The sequence below is a fragment of the Arachis duranensis genome, chromosome 7 (assembly GCF_000817695.3).
Source record: "Arachis duranensis cultivar V14167 chromosome 7, aradu.V14167.gnm2.J7QH, whole genome shotgun sequence".
Taxonomy (NCBI): Eukaryota; Viridiplantae; Streptophyta; class Magnoliopsida; order Fabales; family Fabaceae; genus Arachis; species Arachis duranensis.
In genome coordinates this window covers 163,798-172,154 of record NC_029778.3, presented here as the reverse complement: position 1 = coordinate 172,154, position 8,357 = coordinate 163,798, and the positions used below count along the sequence as shown (strand labels likewise).

The 8,357-nt window shown below is 33.8% G+C and overlaps 1 long non-coding RNA gene across 1 annotated transcript; it reads left to right on the top strand.

Moving 5' to 3' along the window:
* Positions 1–1,551: 1,551 nt before the first annotated feature.
* Positions 1,552–2,473, top strand: LOC107496101 (uncharacterized). The gene is made up of 2 exons (XR_001593570.3): positions 1,552–1,668; positions 2,180–2,473. It is a non-coding gene; the product is annotated as an uncharacterized LOC107496101 (long non-coding RNA).
* The last annotated feature ends 5,884 nt before the right edge of the window (positions 2,474–8,357 follow it).

The following is an 8,357-nucleotide window of genomic DNA, read 5'->3' as shown; positions in this document are numbered from 1 at the left end:
AGTGTTTTCTATGGTTTTCGAGGGTTTTTGTAGGATTTTCTATGATTTTCTAGTGTTTTCGAGGCTTTTTTAGGGTTTTCTATGGTTTTCGATTTTTCCTATGGTTTTTTTTATTTTCTAAGGTCTTCTAGGTTTTTCTAGAGTTTTCTAAGGTTTTTTTTGGGTTTTTTAGGGTTTTTTAAAATTTTTCTTGGGTTTTCTAAGGTTTACTAGGGGTTTCTAGGGTTTTTTATGGTTTTCTTAGGTTTTTTGCAAGTTTCGAGTGTTTTTCTAGGGTTTTCTAGCTTTTTTCTAGGGTGTTGCAGGGTTTTCTAGGGATATCTAGTGTTTTCTAGGGTTTTCTTATGGTTTTCTAGGGTTTTCGAGGATTTTCTAGTATTTTGTAATGGTTTTCTAGTATTTTCTACGGTTTTCTTCGATTCTTCTTATGGTTTTTAGGGTTTTCGAGGGTTTTTTAGGGTTTTCTATGATTTTTGAAGGTTTCTCTAAGATTTTCTACAGTTTTTTAGGATTTTTTTGGGTTTTTAGGATTTTTCTTGAAGTTTCTAGCATGGTTCTGAAAACCGAACCGGACCGGCCGGTTCAATCGGAAAAATCGGGAACTGGTCACCTAACCAGTCCGGGTAAGGTAAAAAACCGGTTGGCAAAAAATCGGTGAAAAAACCAGTTGAACCGGCAGTTAACCGGTGAACCGGAAGAACCGTCCGATTTTTTCACGGTTTATTGGTTTGAATACTAAACTTCAAAACGGCGTCATTTTGAAGAAGAAAAAAAAAGAGAAAAGGGCTATCACTCTATCAGCATCAGGTTTCCTTCATGAACCCTAAATCCCTAATTGCCACCAGCCACCACCCTCAGTCAGTATCTTAGTTTCTCTCACCCTCTCACCCTCGCACAGGCCACAGCCCCTCATCGCCGTCGCACCTCTTGTTCTTGTTCCTGTTCCTCTGTATCACAGAAAACATGTTGCTCTCTGTTCATGTTCCTTTCTGTTCATGACTTCATGTTTATATTTGATGTTTCTGTTCCTATATCTGTTTAATTTTGATGCTTCAATTTTTTGCTGCTTAAATTGGGCTAAAGTTGAATTTGAACATGTTTCTGCTTCCTATATCTGTTCCTATATCTGTTTAAACATGTTTCTACCTTCATCAGTGAATTTGTTTTTGATTGCTTCATGATTTTTGTTTGCTGCTTCTGATTTTTGTTTGCTGCTTCATGAATTTGATTTTCTTTGATTTTTTTGATTTATTTGCTGAGGTTATTTGTTCATTAGTGAATTGGGTTTTGATTGCTTCTGATTTTTGTTTGCTGCTTCATGAATTTGATTTTCTTTGAATGTTTTTGATTTATTTGCTGAGGTTATTTGTTCATCAGTGAATTGGGTTATTTGATGCTATAAATATCATATAAATGCTAATTCTGTATGATTCACAATTATATTATAATTATTGATAATTTTAGGATTAATGAGTTGTGCACTTGTGCTCTCGAATTTATTGAAATAGGTTGAACATACAAAATGAATGAGGGGTTCTGTAATGAGTTGCATGTATTGGTGGCTCTTCAAGCGGCGCTGACCGTTATTGGTAACTTCACAATGTGCATTGCTGCTTACAGGATATACAAATCGTCCAGCGAAGGCTCCAAGAATTTTTGAATGAAAAAGTATGTGTATATATACTTTGAATGGATGTCCTACTCTTCTCTTGTGTTGATTCTGATTGCTAAACTATATCTTCCATGAACATGCTGATCATTTACCAAAATATGTTGTTAGACAACTATAGAATAGTCCCATAGGCAAAGGCATAGGTTTCACATGATTACTTGAACTCTTTTCATTACATTGAAAAATAAAGCTTTTCAAAGCTACAAGTTTGTTCAGTTTAAGAATAAAAACACAGTACCTTATTACTTGTGAAAGTATTTTAGTAAAGATTTTGCCAAGGTATTAGTTAAGAATTGTAAATAGAAAATACTCAATAATAATCATTACATTTGAAAATTTCAACATATATTTTACATCTCTAAGATTAGCTTTGTGTGTGTTTAGATAAACTACAACTTACTAGGGTAGTGGTTGGGGTAAGCTTTTGTAGAACTCATTCGAAATAAACTTTATTGGAGAAATGTAAAGCATGTGTTATATATTGAAGCAAATGGCATTTGCATGTAGCCTTCCACGAGATCAAGTAAGCAGAGAAGTCCCTCCAAAATGGTTTGAAGATGTGGTCCATTTCTTTCATAATTCACATGTCATTTTTCTTTTCAAGTAAAGAAAAGCCATCCCATCTTGTCTACCCTCTAAAAAGTCCATGCCACCCCATAAAGATAATGAAAGCATTCATAATGGCTCATCAGTCACAAGTCAAAGTGTGAAACTTTGATCATCCACATGGACCTAAATTTTGATGTTTGAAATTATTTGTAAACTTCTAATATTAAGTAATGGATAATTTATTATGTGAAATTTTAAATTTTATTAAGTTAGAAATTATTGAATTTATATATTTAAAATTATTTTTAGGTTTTTTAATAATTTTATTTAATATTTAATTAAACCGGTTGAACCCCGGTCGAACTCCGGTCGAACCAGTGAACCATTGAACCAGTGACCTCACCGGTTTATTGACCGGTCCGGTTCTCGCAACCTTGGTTTCTAGTGTTTTTTAGTGTTTTCTAAGGTTTTCTAGGGTTTCGATGGTTTTCTCCCATTTTCTAGGATTTTCTATGATTTTTTTAGGATTTTCTAGGGTTTTCTATGGTTATTTTAGGATTTTCTAGGGATTTCTAGGGATTTCTATAGTTTTCTAAGGTTTTTGAGGGTTTTTGTGGGTTGTTAAGGGTTTTCTATTATTTTTGACGGTTTTTCTAGGATTTTCTAGGATTTTCTGGGATTTTTCTAGGATTTTCGAGGGTTTTCTAGGGTTTTCTTAGGTTTTCTTAGGTTTTCTAGGAATTTTTAAGGGTTGTCTAGGTTTTTTCTAGCGGTTTCCTAGGATTTTCTATGGTTTTTGAAAGTTTTTCTAGAATTTTCTAGGATTTTTTAGGCTTTTTTTTATAGTATTCTATGGTTTTCAATTGTTTTTCTTAGGTTTTCTAGGGTTTTTTATTTTCTAAGGTTTTATAGTGTTTTTAGTGTATTTTTGAATTTTCTAGGATTTTCTAGGGATTTCTAATGGTTTTCTGGAATTTTTTAGGATTTTCTAGTATTTTCTATGGTTTTCTAGAGTTTTCTTATGGTTTTCTAGGATTTTCGAGGATTTTTTAGTATTTTCCATGATTTTCGAGGGTTTTTCTAGGATATTCTACCGTTTTCTAGGGGTTTCTAGGATTTTTTAGGATTTTCTAGGGTTTTTCTAGTGTTTTCTTGGGTTTTCTAGAGTTTTTTAGAGTTTTCTAGTAGTTTCTAAGGTTTTCTAGTGTTTTTCTAGGGTTTTTAGGGTATTTTTGGATTTCCTACGATTTACTAGCATTTTTTAGGGATTTTAAAGGGTTTTCTGGGCTTTTTCTAAGGGTTTTCTATGGTTTTCTGCCATTTTCTAGGATTTTCTAGAGTTTTTTTAGGGTTTTCTAGGGTTTTTTAGTAATTTTTAGGGTTTTCTAAGATTTTCTTAAAGTTTTCTATGGTTTTTGAGGATTTTTCTAGGATTTTATAGGATTTTCTAAAGTTTTTCTAGGATTTTATAGGATTTTCTAAAGATTTTTTGGGTTTTTCTAGGATTTTCTATGATTTTCTAGGGTTTCCTAGGGTTTTCTAAGTTTTTGTAGGGGTTTTCTAGAATTTTTTATGGTTTTCGAGGGTTTTTGTAGGATTTTCTATGATTTTCTAGGGTTTTCGAGACTTTTTTAGGGTTTTCTATGGTTTTCGATTTTTTCCTAGGATTTTCTAGGGTTTTTTATTTTTAAGGTCTTCTAAGTTTTTCTAGGGTTTTCTAAGATTTTTTTTGTTTTTTAGAGTTTTCTAAGATCTTTTTTGGGGTTTTCTAAGGTTTTCTAGGGATTTCTATGGTTTTCTTAGGTTTTTCTTGGGTTTTCGAGGGTTTTTTATAGTTTTTGAGGATTTTTCTAGGATTTTCCAGGGTTTTTCTAGGTTTTTCTAGGAGTTTTCTTGTGTTTGCTATGGTTTTCTACGATTTTCTAGGATTTTCGAGGGTTTTTCTAGGGTTTTCTAGGGTTTTCTTTGGATTTATAGGGTTTTCTATGATTTTCTTAAGGTTTTCTAGGGTTTTCGAGAGTTTTTAGGGTTTTCAATGGTTTTCGAGGGTTTTTCTAGGATTTTCTAGGATTTTTTTAGGATTTTCTAGGGTTTTTGAGGGTTTTTTGGAATTTTATAGGTTTTTCTAGCGTTTTTGAGGGTTTTTTAGGGTTTTTCTAGTATTTTCTAGTGTTTTCAAGGGTTTTTTAGGGTTTTCTATGGTTTTCGAGGGTTTTCTAGGATTTTCTAGGGTTTTCTAGGATTTTCTAGGGTTTTCGAGGGTTTCTCTAGTGTTTCCTAGGTTTTTCTAGGGTTTTTCTAGTATTTTCGAGGGTTTTTTACGCTTTTCTAGTGTTTCCTAGGTTTTCCTAGGTTTTTCTAGGGTTTTCTACGCTTTTCTAGGGTTTTTCTAGAGTTTTCTAGGATTTTCTAGGGTTTTTGAGGATTTTTCTAGGGTTTTTAGAGTTTTCTAGGGTTTTTCTAGGGTTTTCGTGGGTTTTTTAAGGGTTTTTCTTGTATTTTCGAGGGTTTTTTAGGGTTTTCTATGGTTTTCGAGGGTTTTTTCAGATTTTCTAAGGTTTTCTAGGGTTTTCTTGGGTTTTCTAGGGATTTCTGAGGGTATTATAGGTTTTTCTAGGTGTTTTCTAAGGTTTTCTATGATTTTCTACACTTTTTTAGGATTTTCTAGGATTTTTCTAGGATTTTCTAGGGCTTTCTAAGATTTTCTAGGGTTTTCGAGGGTTTTTCTAGTGTTTTCTAGGGTTTTCTAGGTTTTTCTAGGGTTTTCGAGGGTTTTTTAGGGTTTTTCTAATATTTTCTAGGATTTTCGAGAGTTTTTTAGCGTTTTCTATGGTTTTCGAGGGTTTTTCTAGGATTTTCTAGGGTTTTTCTAGGTTTTTCTTGGGTTTTCTAGGATTTTCAAGGATTTTCTATGATTTTCTTGGATTTTTTAGGGATTTCTAGGGATTTCTGAGCATTTTTTAGGACTTTCTAGGGATTTCTGAGGGTTTTTTAGGTTTTTCTAGGAGTTTTCTTGTGTTTCCTATGGTTTTCTACGACTTTCTAGGATTTTCGAGGGTTTTTCTAGGGTTTTCTAGGGTTTTCTTTGGATTTATAGGGTTTTCTATGGTTTTCTTAGGGTTTTCTAGGGTTTTCGAGAGTGTTTTAGGGTTTTCTATGGTTTTCGAGGGTTTTTCTAGGATTCTCTAGGGTTTTCTAGGATTTTCTAGGGTTTTTGAGGGTTTTTCTAGTTCTAGGATTTTCTAGGGTTTTCGAGAGTTTTTTTAGGGTTTTCAAGGGATTTCTAGAGTTTTTTAAGATTTTCTATGGTTTTCGAGGGTTTTTCTAGGATTTTCTAAGGTTTTCTAGGGTTTTTCTAGGGTTTTCTTAGGTTTTCTAGGACTTTCAAGGGTTTTCGAAGATTTTCTTGGTTTTTTAGGATTTTCTAGGGATTTCTGAGGGTTTTTTAGGGTTTTTTAGGGATTTTTGAGGGTTTTTTAGGTTTTTCTAGGAGTTTTCTTGTGTTTGCTATGGTTTTCTACGATTTTCTAGGATTTTCGAGGGTTTTTCTAGGGTTTTCTAGGGATTTATAGGGTTTTCTATGATTTTCTAGGGTTTTTGAGGTTTTTCTAGGGTTTTCTGGAATTTTTTAGGGTTTTTCTAGGGTTTTCGAGGATTTTTTAGGGTTTTTCTAGTATTTTGTAGGGTTTTCAAGGGTTTTTTAGGGTTTTCTATGGTTTTTGAGGGTTTTCTAGGATTTTCTTGGGTTTTCTTGGGTTTTCTAAGATTTTCTAGGGTTTTCGAGGGTTTTTCTAGTATCTCCTAAGTTTTTCTAGGGTTTTTCTAGGATTTTCGAGGGTTTTTTACGCTTTTCTAGTGTTTCCTAGGTTTTCCTAGGTTTTTCTAGGGTTTTCTATGCTTTTTTAGGATTTTCTAGGGTTTTTCTAGGGTTTTCTAGGATTTTATAGGGTTTTTGAGGGTTTTTCTACGGTTTTCAAGGGTTTTTAAAGTTTTCTAGGGTTTTTCTAGGGTTTTCGAGGGTTATTTTAGGGTTTTTCTAGTATTTTCTAGGATTTTCGAGGGTTTTTTAAGTTTTTCTATGGTTTTTGAGGGTTTTTCTCGGATTTTCTAAGGTTTTCTAGGGTTTTCTTGGGTTTTCTAGGGATTTCTGAGGGTAGTCTAGGATTTTCTAGGTTTTTCTAGGTGTTTTCTAGGGTTTTCTATGATTTTCTACGCTTTTCTAGGATTTTCGAGGGTTTTTCAAGGATTCTCTAGGGTTTTCTAGGATTTTCTAGGGTTTTCGAGGATTTTTCTAGGGTTTTCTAGGGTTTTCTAGGGTTTTCGAGATTTTTTTGGGTTTTTCTAATATTTTCTAGGATTTCTGAGAGTTTTTTAGGGTTTTCTATGGTTTTCGAGGGTTTTTCTAGGGTTTTCTAAGATTTTCTAGGGTTTTTCTAGGTTTTTCTTGGGTTTCTAGGATTTTCATGGACTTTCTATGATTTTCTCAGATTTTTTAGGGATTTCTAGGGATTTCTGAGGGTTTTTCTAGGGTTTTCGAGGTTTTTCTAATATTTTCTAGGATTTCCGAGAGTTATTTAGGGTTTTTTATGGTTTTCGAGGGTTTTTCTAGGATTTTCTAAGATTTTTTAGGGTTTTTCTAGGTTTTTCTTGAGTTTTCTAGGATTTTCATGGACTTTCTATGATTTTCTCAGATTTTTTAGGGATTTCTAGGGATTTCTGAGGGTTTTTTAGGGTTTTCTCGGGATTTCTGAGGGTTTTTTAGGTTTTTCTAGGAGTTTTCTTGCATTTTCTATGTTTTTCTACGACTTTCTAGGATTCTCGAGGGTTTTTCTAGGGTTTTTTGTCGGTTTTCTTTAGATTTATAGGGTTTTCTATTATTTTCTTAGGATTTACTATGGTTTTCGAGGGTTTTTCTAGGGTTTTCTAGGATTTTCTAGGGTTTTTGAGGGTTTTTCTAGGGTTTTCTATGATTTTCTAGGATTTTTCTAGGGTTTTTGAGGTTTTTTTAGGGTTTTTCTAGTATTTTCTAGGGTTTTCAAGGGTATTTTAGGGTTTTCTATGGTTTTCGAGGGTTTTCTAGGATTCTCTAGGATTTTTAGGGTTTTCTAGGATTTTCTAGGGTTTTCGAGGGTTTTTCTAGGATTTTCTAGGGTTCTCTAGCGTTTTCTAGGGTTTTTAGGATTTTTTAGGGTTTTTTAGGGTTTTTCTAGTATTTTCTAGGATTTTCGAGAGATTTTTATGGTTTTCTACGATTTTCGAGGGTTTTTCTAGGATTTTCTAAAATTTTCTATGGTTTTTCTAGGATTTTCTAGGGTTTTTTAGGGTTTTCTAGGGTTTCCTAGGTTTTTTAGGGTTTTTCTAGGGTTTTCTAGGATTTTCTAGTGTTTTTGAGGGTTTTTCTAGGATTTTCGAGAGTTTTTTAGGGTTTTCTATGGTTTTCGAGGGTTTTTCTAGGATTTTCTAAGATTTTCTAGGGTTTTTCTATGCTTTTCTAGGATTTTCTAGGGTTTTTCTAGGGTTTTCTAGGGTTTTTTAGGATTTTCTAGGGTTTTCTATGCTTTTCTAGGATTTTCTAGTGGTTTTCTAGGGTTTTCTAGGGTTTTCTAGGTTTTTATGGTTTTTTTAGGGTTTTCTAGGATTTTCTAGGGTTTTTGAGGGTTTTTCTAGGATTTTCTAGGATTTTCTAGGCTTTTTCTAGGGTTTTCGAGGGTTTTTTAAGGTTTTTGAGAGTTTTTTAGGGTTTTTCTAGTATTTTCTAGGATTTTCGAGAATTTTTTAGGGTTTTCTATGGTTTTCGAGGGTTTTTCTAGGATTTTCTAAGGTTTTCTATGGTTTTTCTGGGTTCAGGGTTCAGGGTTCAGGGTTCAGGGTTCAGGGTTCAGGGTTCAGGGGTTCAGGGTTTAGGGGTTAGGGGTTTAGGGTTAGGGGTTTAGGGTTTAGGGTTTAGGGTTTAGGGTTTAGGGTTCAGGGTTCAGGGTTCAGGGTTCAGGGTTCAGGGTTCAGGGTTCAGGGTTCAGGGTTCAGGGTTCAGGGTTCAGGGGTCAGGGTTCAGGGGTCAGGGTTTAGGGTTTAGGGTTTAGGGTTTAGGGTTTAGGGTTTAGGGTTTAGGGTTTAGGGTTTAGGGTTTAGGGTTTAG